This window comes from Sinocyclocheilus rhinocerous, unplaced genomic scaffold, assembly GCF_001515625.1.
Source record: "Sinocyclocheilus rhinocerous isolate Xijiao unplaced genomic scaffold, SAMN03320098_v1.1 scaffold3778, whole genome shotgun sequence".
NCBI lineage: Eukaryota > Metazoa > Chordata > Actinopteri > Cypriniformes > Cyprinidae > Sinocyclocheilus > Sinocyclocheilus rhinocerous.
In genome coordinates this window covers 64,661-73,614 of record NW_015662292.1, presented here as the reverse complement: position 1 = coordinate 73,614, position 8,954 = coordinate 64,661, and the positions used below count along the sequence as shown (strand labels likewise).

General features: G+C 40.6%; 1 long non-coding RNA gene across 1 annotated transcript in view; it reads right to left on the bottom strand.

The window, feature by feature from the left end:
- Positions 1-492: 492 nt before the first annotated feature.
- LOC107728034 (uncharacterized) overlaps positions 493-8,954 on the bottom strand; it is a 19,480-nt gene continuing 11,018 nt past the window's right edge. Inside the window, exon 3 of the long non-coding RNA XR_001638427.1 lies at positions 493-702. This is a non-coding gene — a long non-coding RNA (uncharacterized LOC107728034). The remainder of the gene's footprint in view (positions 703-8,954) is intronic.

Below are 8,954 nucleotides of genomic sequence, written 5' to 3'. Positions count from 1 at the left end.
TTTAACGTCAACCTCACTTGATGCGGTACCACAGCCTTATCACAGATTTATTTCAAATAAACTGCAAATAAAGTGTTTTATACGTCCTAAAACACACTTTTTAACTTGGCCTCAAGTTTTAATAGGGTAGAGAGGAATAAAAGTGGAAAAACATTTCCACATTTCGTTCAGATCTTTATGATTATTCTATGCAGAATTGTGTTACTCTGTTCTCTAAACAGATAACTACAGCTCTGTCAGGACCACTATCGTCAAAGATGAATGTCAATTACCATACAGTACAGTTTGGATTGGTGGTATGGTTCTGTTCTGGGCAAGAACTCCTTGTGCATCCATGCAGCCTAGCATGGATAAGAGCAGGGAGAGCAGTGATAACCTCCCTAGGGTAAACAGAACAGAACCAACATAAATTAATTGCAGATATCATTAATGTTCAATAATTTAATGTACACATTTTAGAAATTAGTCTAATTCAAAGGGGAATCAGAAGGCTGAATCCTGACTGGACGAGAGGTGGAGTTAGGGACGGAGGAGGGTAATTAACTATTGAGCAACACGAAAGCTGCTGATAATACTGAAGGACCTTATATATGGATGCTGTGATAGGTGTCGAATCCCTGTAGGTAGACGTGGATCAGCTGAGAGTCAGATGATGTGAGCTTGACTAATGTGACCTACCAGAACTAACGCTACGCTTGATTTCTGTCAGGACCACTACCCCCCAAAACAAAACCATATGCTGATATCGCTCAACACAAACTGACAGCGAAAATCTCAATGCCTTAAGCAACAAGCATGTTGCCCTTACCCAATGACCCAACGAGTATGTTGCCAAAACCTGCATAAGCCATAGCAACAAGCATGTTGCACTTAACCAGATGATCTATGTGTGAATATGAACGAGTATGTTGCCAATATGCAACAACATGAATCTGAAAAGCTCACGCTACAACATGTTTTCAATAACAACCAGATAGCTTTGAAACAAGCATGTTCCAATAACAACCAGATAGCTTTGAAACAAGCATATTCCAATAACAACCAGATAGCTTTGGAACAAGCAAGCAGATCTTACTTTTATGTAAGTTTTCATTCAGACTTATTCAATTAAATACCCAATCATACAAGTAATATTAAGAATAAAAAATATTTCAGAAAAAATAAAATATTTGCCATATGAAGTTCATATATGTGTGCATTATTCTTCTATTACATTATACTGATTTTCGTACTGGCATTTAATGCCACAGTTTAATGGGTAAATTATTTTATCAGAGAACAATTCAACAAACAAACACACACACACACACACTGTTAGGCTTTTATTTGTGCTCGTAACATGAGTTGATGGAATTTGTGGTCGCTGATTTGTCCGACGGAGTGGCTTTCACAGGCTTTTGGCTGCTATATTTCTTAACCACCAGATGGCACTGTTTTTGACACTCTCGAAGCTTTGAATCTTTTCCCAAAGCAGTCAGAGGAAAGCCTCAGTGCTTCATGCTTCAATTGCCCATCACTACCATATAGCTTTAAGAACAAGCATGTTTCCAATACAGCTAGATAGAACAAGCGTGTCCGATACTTTATCAGAATAAACACTTAACTGACTTCAACTGAACAACGACTGTTTACCATTTCTCTGTAGAGCTGCGCAACAGCAGAAATTAATCAGTTTGCATCATGATGGCTATTTCCTGTCTATCACTGCAAAGCTGCTTAAATCTGCTGTATACTGCTATATGATGTTTCATTAACAAGTTTCGGGAGGAGCACAATCAGATAATCAATCAATTCGGAACATGTGGAGCTTGTTAGTTAATCACCTTAACTAGCACAATGCGTATATATATACAGCCAACTTACCTCTGTCCCACGACAGTTTCCAGCATGATCGCGGCTGCCGCTCTGCTTGACCAGCCGCACGGTTTCCACGACACAGAGGCCGACCCTCGCCTACACCAGAGACACTTCCAATTTCTTCCCCGGCATTCTTCTATCATTCGGCCGAGTAAAAAAATCCTCTGTTTGGAAAATTAAGCCGGAGGCAAGTGCGGATTAATTCCGATGCACCGTTCTCACGGAGGGTGAACAAGCGGATCTGTACGATCTATTCGTCACCCTGCAAATCAGCCAACCTCACTCCCAAATCCACTCCAGCCCCAAGGCGGCCAATTGATCGCGCAAAGCTCGCAAGGCCTTGAACTCGCCGCGTTTGACTCTATCATTCGGCCGAGTAAAAAAATCCTCTGTTTGGAAAATTAAGCCGGAGGCAAGCGCGGATTAATTCCGATGCACCGTTCTCACGGAGGGTGAACAAGCGGATCTGTACGATCTATTCGCCACCAGTGTTGCCAAATAATTATCAGGTAAAATCGCCAAAGGCAGGTCATTTGTTGCTCAAGTCGTTAAATAATGTCACAACATTAATGCATGTTAATATCATTATGCAACCGCGACACAAAGTACGTAGAATACTCACTGAAATTGCATAAAAAAACAGAAAAATTACCTGTATTTAAATTACACATTGCATTTTGATGGATGGATGAGATTTATTTTTGTTTTGTAGATAAGAACAATAGTGGAAGGAAGTTGCACTGTTGATCACAGTGGATAACAGTAAATGATTAACAATCATAGGTACAAAACCAGCTGATGTGCCGCTCGACTGGCTAGCTATTTCAATAAATTTTTTATTTTTGTGTGGTTAAGAGGAAATGTACGCCTTTATAATTGTATTACTTTGTAAAAGCTGCAAAAAATAAATGTTTTAAATAGCTACATTTGTTGCTAGGCGCTTCGGAAAAACAAGTTGCTAGGGTAGTCTGAGAAAATGCTAAATCTAGCAACAAATTGCTAAGTTGCCAACACTGCAAGCTACCCAGGCATTTCAGCATGTCCCGCCAAATGTTACAAACCACTCCTCTTTCCTGCGGCCTACAGCGGCTGAAGAAAGCACGAAGCTGCTTCAGCTTGCAACACAGGCCCATGCATCTCAGTCTTTTCTAATAACACTTTTTCCTTTTCAGCGACCTCCAGGTCCTGTAGCAAACTCTCGCGCGAGGCTGCCTCCGCTAGTGGTGCAATCATAAACCACTCCCCTTTCCCTCAGCCTACAGCGGCTGAAGAAAGCAAAGCTGCTTCCACTTGCAACAGCCCCACGCATCTCAGTCTTTTCCTCCTGTTACTTTTAACCCCTTTTCCTTTTCAGTGGCCTCCAGCTCCCATAGGAGACCGTTAAGTGTGAGGCTGCCTCCGCTGACAATCACGGCCCCTGCTCCTCTCCCTCACAGCTATCTACTTCATTTAAAATCGCAATATTCTCTTTTAACAGCAAAATTACTGCCCGTCCCACTATATGCTGTCGCCTCGGAGCTACCTCCAGTGGCTCACAACATCTGAGCACGGATTCTGGCAGGTCCAGACATAGACCTCTCATCTAGGGCCGTCACTAACGATTAATTTAGTAACCGAGTTATTGGTCGATAATTCTGTTGAATAATCGGATAATTATAATTTATTTTTTATAGTAAAAAAATAAATAAAAAAATAGGCCTAATCAACAATGGCCTTTAAAATGACCTAAAACCATATATAATGGTAATGAGGCCATTATAATTGGTTCAAAAAGTATTAAAAGCAAGTAACAATATGGTTTTGTTGAACAAAACTTAACATAATGTATTATAAACAATATAATGTATGATAAGCATCATATTAGAAGCCTACAGAAGGCGCCAATGGTCTGGCGATTGTTTTACATGTCACTGCATGATCCGATCCTTGTTTAAACAACACTTAATTAAAATGTCCACTTAATATTTGCCAATTTCTTTACTACAGAATTCAAGAATTTCACTTTCTCTTTTCAGATGTCGCAGTAGTACTCACTCCCGCAGGAGCCCGTATCTTTACTTTCCACTGCCACAGCCGGCTTCCGCAGGAGCCACTTTCTCTTTTCAGATGCCATAGCAGTACCCGCTTCCACGGGAATTTTCTTTTCAGATGCTGCAGCAGTACCCGCTTCCACAGAAGCCTCCTTCTCTTTTCAGATACCGCAGCATGTCCTCACTCCCGCAGGAGCCTGTATCTTTACTTCCCACTGCTGCAGCAGTGCTCGCTTCGACAGGAGCCACTTTCTCTTTTCAGATGCCATAGCAGTACCCGCTTCCACGGGAATTTTCTTTTCAGATGCTGCAGCAGTGCTCGCTTCTGCAGAAGCCTTTTTCTCTTTTCAGATACCGCAGCCGTACCCGCTCCCGCAGGAGCCTATACCTTTACTCCCCACTGCCGCAGCAGTGCTCGCTTCCGCAGTACCCTATATCTTTACTTTCCACTGCCGCAGCAGTGCTCTCTTCCGCAGAAGCCACTTTCTCTTTTCAGATGCTGCAGCAGTACCAGCTTCCACAGAAGCATCCTTCTCTTTTCAGATACCGCAGCAGTGCTCGTTTCCGCAGAAGCCTATATCTTTACTTCCCACTGCCTCAGCAGTGCTCGCTTCCGCAGAAGCCTCCTTCTCTTAAGAAAAAAAATAAATAAAATAAAATGATTTGGTACTGCAGCTACAGTGACAATTTGATGCTGCCGCTGCAGTGCCCCCTTCATTTGATACTGCCGCCGCAGTGCCCGTTCAATTTGATACTGCCACCGCAGTGTCCGCTCAATTTGATACTACCGCCGCAGTGCCTCCATTCGTCGTTTCGTGCCTCATGGCTTATTCATCCGACGCATCAAACCATGCCTCGTATCCAGCTACAAGAGGGACTCTCCCTTCCGGTGCAGCAGAGCCGCAGCTCCCTTTGGACGCAGCGAGAGTCCCTCACTTGGTCTCCCATCGTGCTCCTCATTTGGCGGCAGGTAGGGCTTGCTGTCTGACGCGGCGAGCCGCACTCCCGTTGAGCACCGCACGAGCCCTTTCAGTCGCCCTACCTCCTTCTCGCAAACTCTTACCCTTCTATCTTCATGGCATGCATATTTTGGAGGGGCTACTAACAACATTTTATTCTCCAGCTGCTGTCTCATGGCTATTAGTTTCTTTTGGGGAGTTCTCGGGGTTCGGGCTCTCTCCCGAGCTCGGAGCCCTCCCTCTGGACAGCACGCCAACTATGCTTACTAATTGTTCAATCCTATTATATGTTAGTGCGAACTCGTAAAATAAATACAAGCGACTTGACTTGATAGGCTAGCACAGCATGTTACAGCAACAAGCATGTTGCCAATGACAACAGATAATAACGCACATTGCCAATATGTTTGCATAAGCCTAGCACAAACATTTTACTGAACACTAAAAAATAAGCCTAAGCAACTTGGATAGCCTTAGCAACAAGCATGTTGCCAATAAACAGAGCATTTGAAAGGAACTTGGCTTAGCTTAGCTTTGTGAAGACATTCAGAGATTAATGGCGAGTGAAACATAGCCAGCTGGGACGTGGATGCTTGATCTCTTGATATTAGGGTTGGGTACCGAACTCTGTACTTTTAAGGGTACCGACCGAATTACATCAGTACTACAGAGTACCAATTCACATTAAATCAATCGGTGCCAAATCGCGGTACCTGAGAACTTATCTGGGCACTGCGCGAGAGTATGTTAGAGAAAGAATGAGAGAGCGTCACCATGTGTTCATACACAAGACTTGTTCATACACCACAATGGCTAACCAAAAATGTTAAGAAGTGTGGTTGCATTTTACAAAATTAGATGCAGACAATGCTATTTGCAATATTTGTAATTCTAAATGCAAGGCTGGCCATAGCAACGCATCTAACCTCAGGAAGCGCCTAAACAACATTGTATTTAAAAGCTCAAGAGTGTATTGTATTTGGCAGCCTGATCTCCCGCCGCAAAAGTAGCTGCAGCTAAGACACCTGCGGCCTGCGACAAAATACTATAGAACCCATTATAATCAGTGATGCTATCTATTAGGGATGCACCGATACTGGTATCGATATCGGGCCCGATACTGAGCTCCTGTACTCGTTAAAATGCCCCGATACCAAACGCCGATACCACACATCATGTGATAAGCGCCATATTCAGACAAAGAAACACCAACAACAGACAGCAGAATGGAGTTAAGGATGTCTACTACGAAGTATATGTATGCAATGAATATAACGTTAAACATTCAGTATTAACGCCTGTATAGCTGATGTGCGCGAGCTGATCAACAATTCACGCTGAGTGGATTGAGCGCGCGGCAGCGCAGATGCGCGAGCTTGTCGAGTGAATATACCTTTCTTACAGACATCACTGGAAAGTTTGTAGTTCGGTCGGATGTGTCAAAAACAAGTAAAACAATGCACAAGTTACTTAACGGTAGGGAGAGAGAGAGCGCGCACTTCTGTTGTGTGATTTTTTTTTTTTATGTTCACTCACTTAGCACACGCATCATTTGGATTAAAACTAAATCGTAAAAGTAAGACCATTTATAGGGGCATTCACTATAAACATCATTTATTTTCAACCTTAGGCATACACGACTTTCTGGCGAAAGTGAATCTAGCAGCCTGTGTGAAATGCGCTAGGCTGTACTATTCTGCACCAGACACAAATGCGTTGCACGTTTTGATTGCTTGCTTGAGTGTTTCTGCATTATATGAGTGGCTTTGGAATATAAATCGCAGCACGTTTCAGATGAAAAAACGCGACTTCCATTTCTGAAAATATCACAGTTAGGAGATTTATAATGAGTGGTTCCCGCGTGATTACAGTACTGAGCCCGCTGCAGTAGAGCAGCTCTGATGCTATTAAATTAAAGATGATGTACCACAGAGCAAAAAAATGAACAGTGAAAGTAACAAAAACTTGTAAAATACATTTTAATGGGCATAATTAAGTGTGAAAATAACCGAAGGATATACAGTCAAACCAAAAATTATTCAGAGACCAGATATAATTTTTTATATTTTTTTACTATTGGGTGCAGGACACTATAGTTCATTTATGTAAGTGAGGATAGCAAAATAAAGTAAACTGTGACAAATCATACCCAAAAATTCTTCATACAGTGGACTACCAGTAAAACTGATACAATTTGGGACCAAAAATTATTCAGACCGAGTCTGGGAAAAAAACTGAAGTTGAGGTTTTCATGAAGCTGGGTGACAGCATGCCCAGGAGACTACAGGCTGTCATTAAGGCTAAGGGTTGCCTGACTAAGTATTGATAGTTGTGTAAATACTGTCATACTAACAGCTGTCTAATTTTTGGTTGATTGTAATCTGTTACATACCTTTCTATCAAAGTTATCTAACATTATCAAGAAGGTTTTGGTCCGTCCTCCAGGCAGTGTCAACTCACACCAGGAGCATTTCAGAAGCAAAGCGACAGAATTTGCAAGACCACGTGATTTGCCTGTCCGACATTGTTTGTCTTGATTATTTGTGTTCTAACATGGCTAAGTTGGCTAAATGTTTTTGTCCTGTTTAATTATGTTTATAGTTGTATTTATTGCTATGTCCTACTTTGTTGTGCTGTAGACAACAAAGTTAATACACTTAAAAGTCTAGTTATGAATGACAATGATAAAAGATTTGTAGCTGTGTGTAGTCGTCTAAAACACATCTTCAGTTATCTTGTATCTATTTTTCACATACCATTTCTGGCTACGTGGCAGGATATAGTAATGTGAATTATGATCGGGAGTCTGCACAGGTTTTTTTTTTTTTAATTGACAGGATTTTTTTTTACTTTTATTTTGTATCTACAAAATTTGACACATGCTTGGATGCAGCATGTGTCAAAAACAGGCGAACGGATCGCAACGAAGGACAGCACGTATGAGCCTCCCTCAAGACGCACCATCACAAGAAGAATACATGAGTTCTATGAAAAGGAGATTTTAATTTGATTACATTAATGTTTAAGTTGAGATTTACAAAAAAAATATTGTAACTGCTACTATGTAAAGGGAATACTGCTGTAAAAAAGCACCCTATTTTTTACCCTATTTAAAGTGTTTGCAAAGAAAATGTTATTGCACTTTTGTTCATAACGTAGTATTTTTAAAATAAAAGTGAGCAATACACTACTTTTGAATTCATTATTTAATTTTGTGCATAACAATGTGATTAATCTGAGAAAAAATCATGTGATTTATCGCGATAAAAAAATGTGATCGTTGCCCAGTACTAATAATTGATTATCCTAGCTAATTTAATAAGTTGTTGTTGGAGAAAATTACATTTTCACGGTGATGGTTGCCGTTAACATTTTTACTAATGTCATTTAACACATCTAGTTAACGGATCGAAATTCCGTACTGTGCTATTTATGTTAGACAAATAGTAACTAACGTTATGTGAGATGCCAGCAACCTTAGTATGAAACTGCTTGTATAGCCTACTATTTATATGTAAATATTACAGTATACAAACATCGCAGACAGCAACCAACGCAGCTCTGGCATAATGTCAATAACACTTCTATACATGACAGCAGTTTCTTTACAGTTAGTGAGGTAAACATGCCAAAATAACTGCCTGTTCCTATTGAAGGGTAATTTGAATTAGTAGAATATTTGCAAAGTAAGTCCAGGAAAATAATGCAATTGAAACACCATTGTTCTTTTAATTAATGTAGCGCTTTTGCATAATATATTTCTAAAATATAATTATTGTTGTTGTTGTCAGCTCATGAGTCATGTTATTTACACTCTTGCCTTCAATGACAGGTCATGCTGTCCCACTTTCAACCTACCCTTCTGTCACAGTGAGAGCAGCAGAGGTTACTGCGTTTATTGTTAAAGGAATGTTGCCTTTCTCAACAGTTGGGGCCCCATGGTTTAGGTAAATTATCACACTGCATAAATGAGTGATTATATGTGTGATGAGGAAAAAGAATAAGCTAAGTTACTAATAATAATGCTGTGTAGTCAGTGTAGTTATTTCTTTTTTTTTATTTTTATAATGATAGGGAGATGACAAAAACCCTGAACCCAAAATACTCA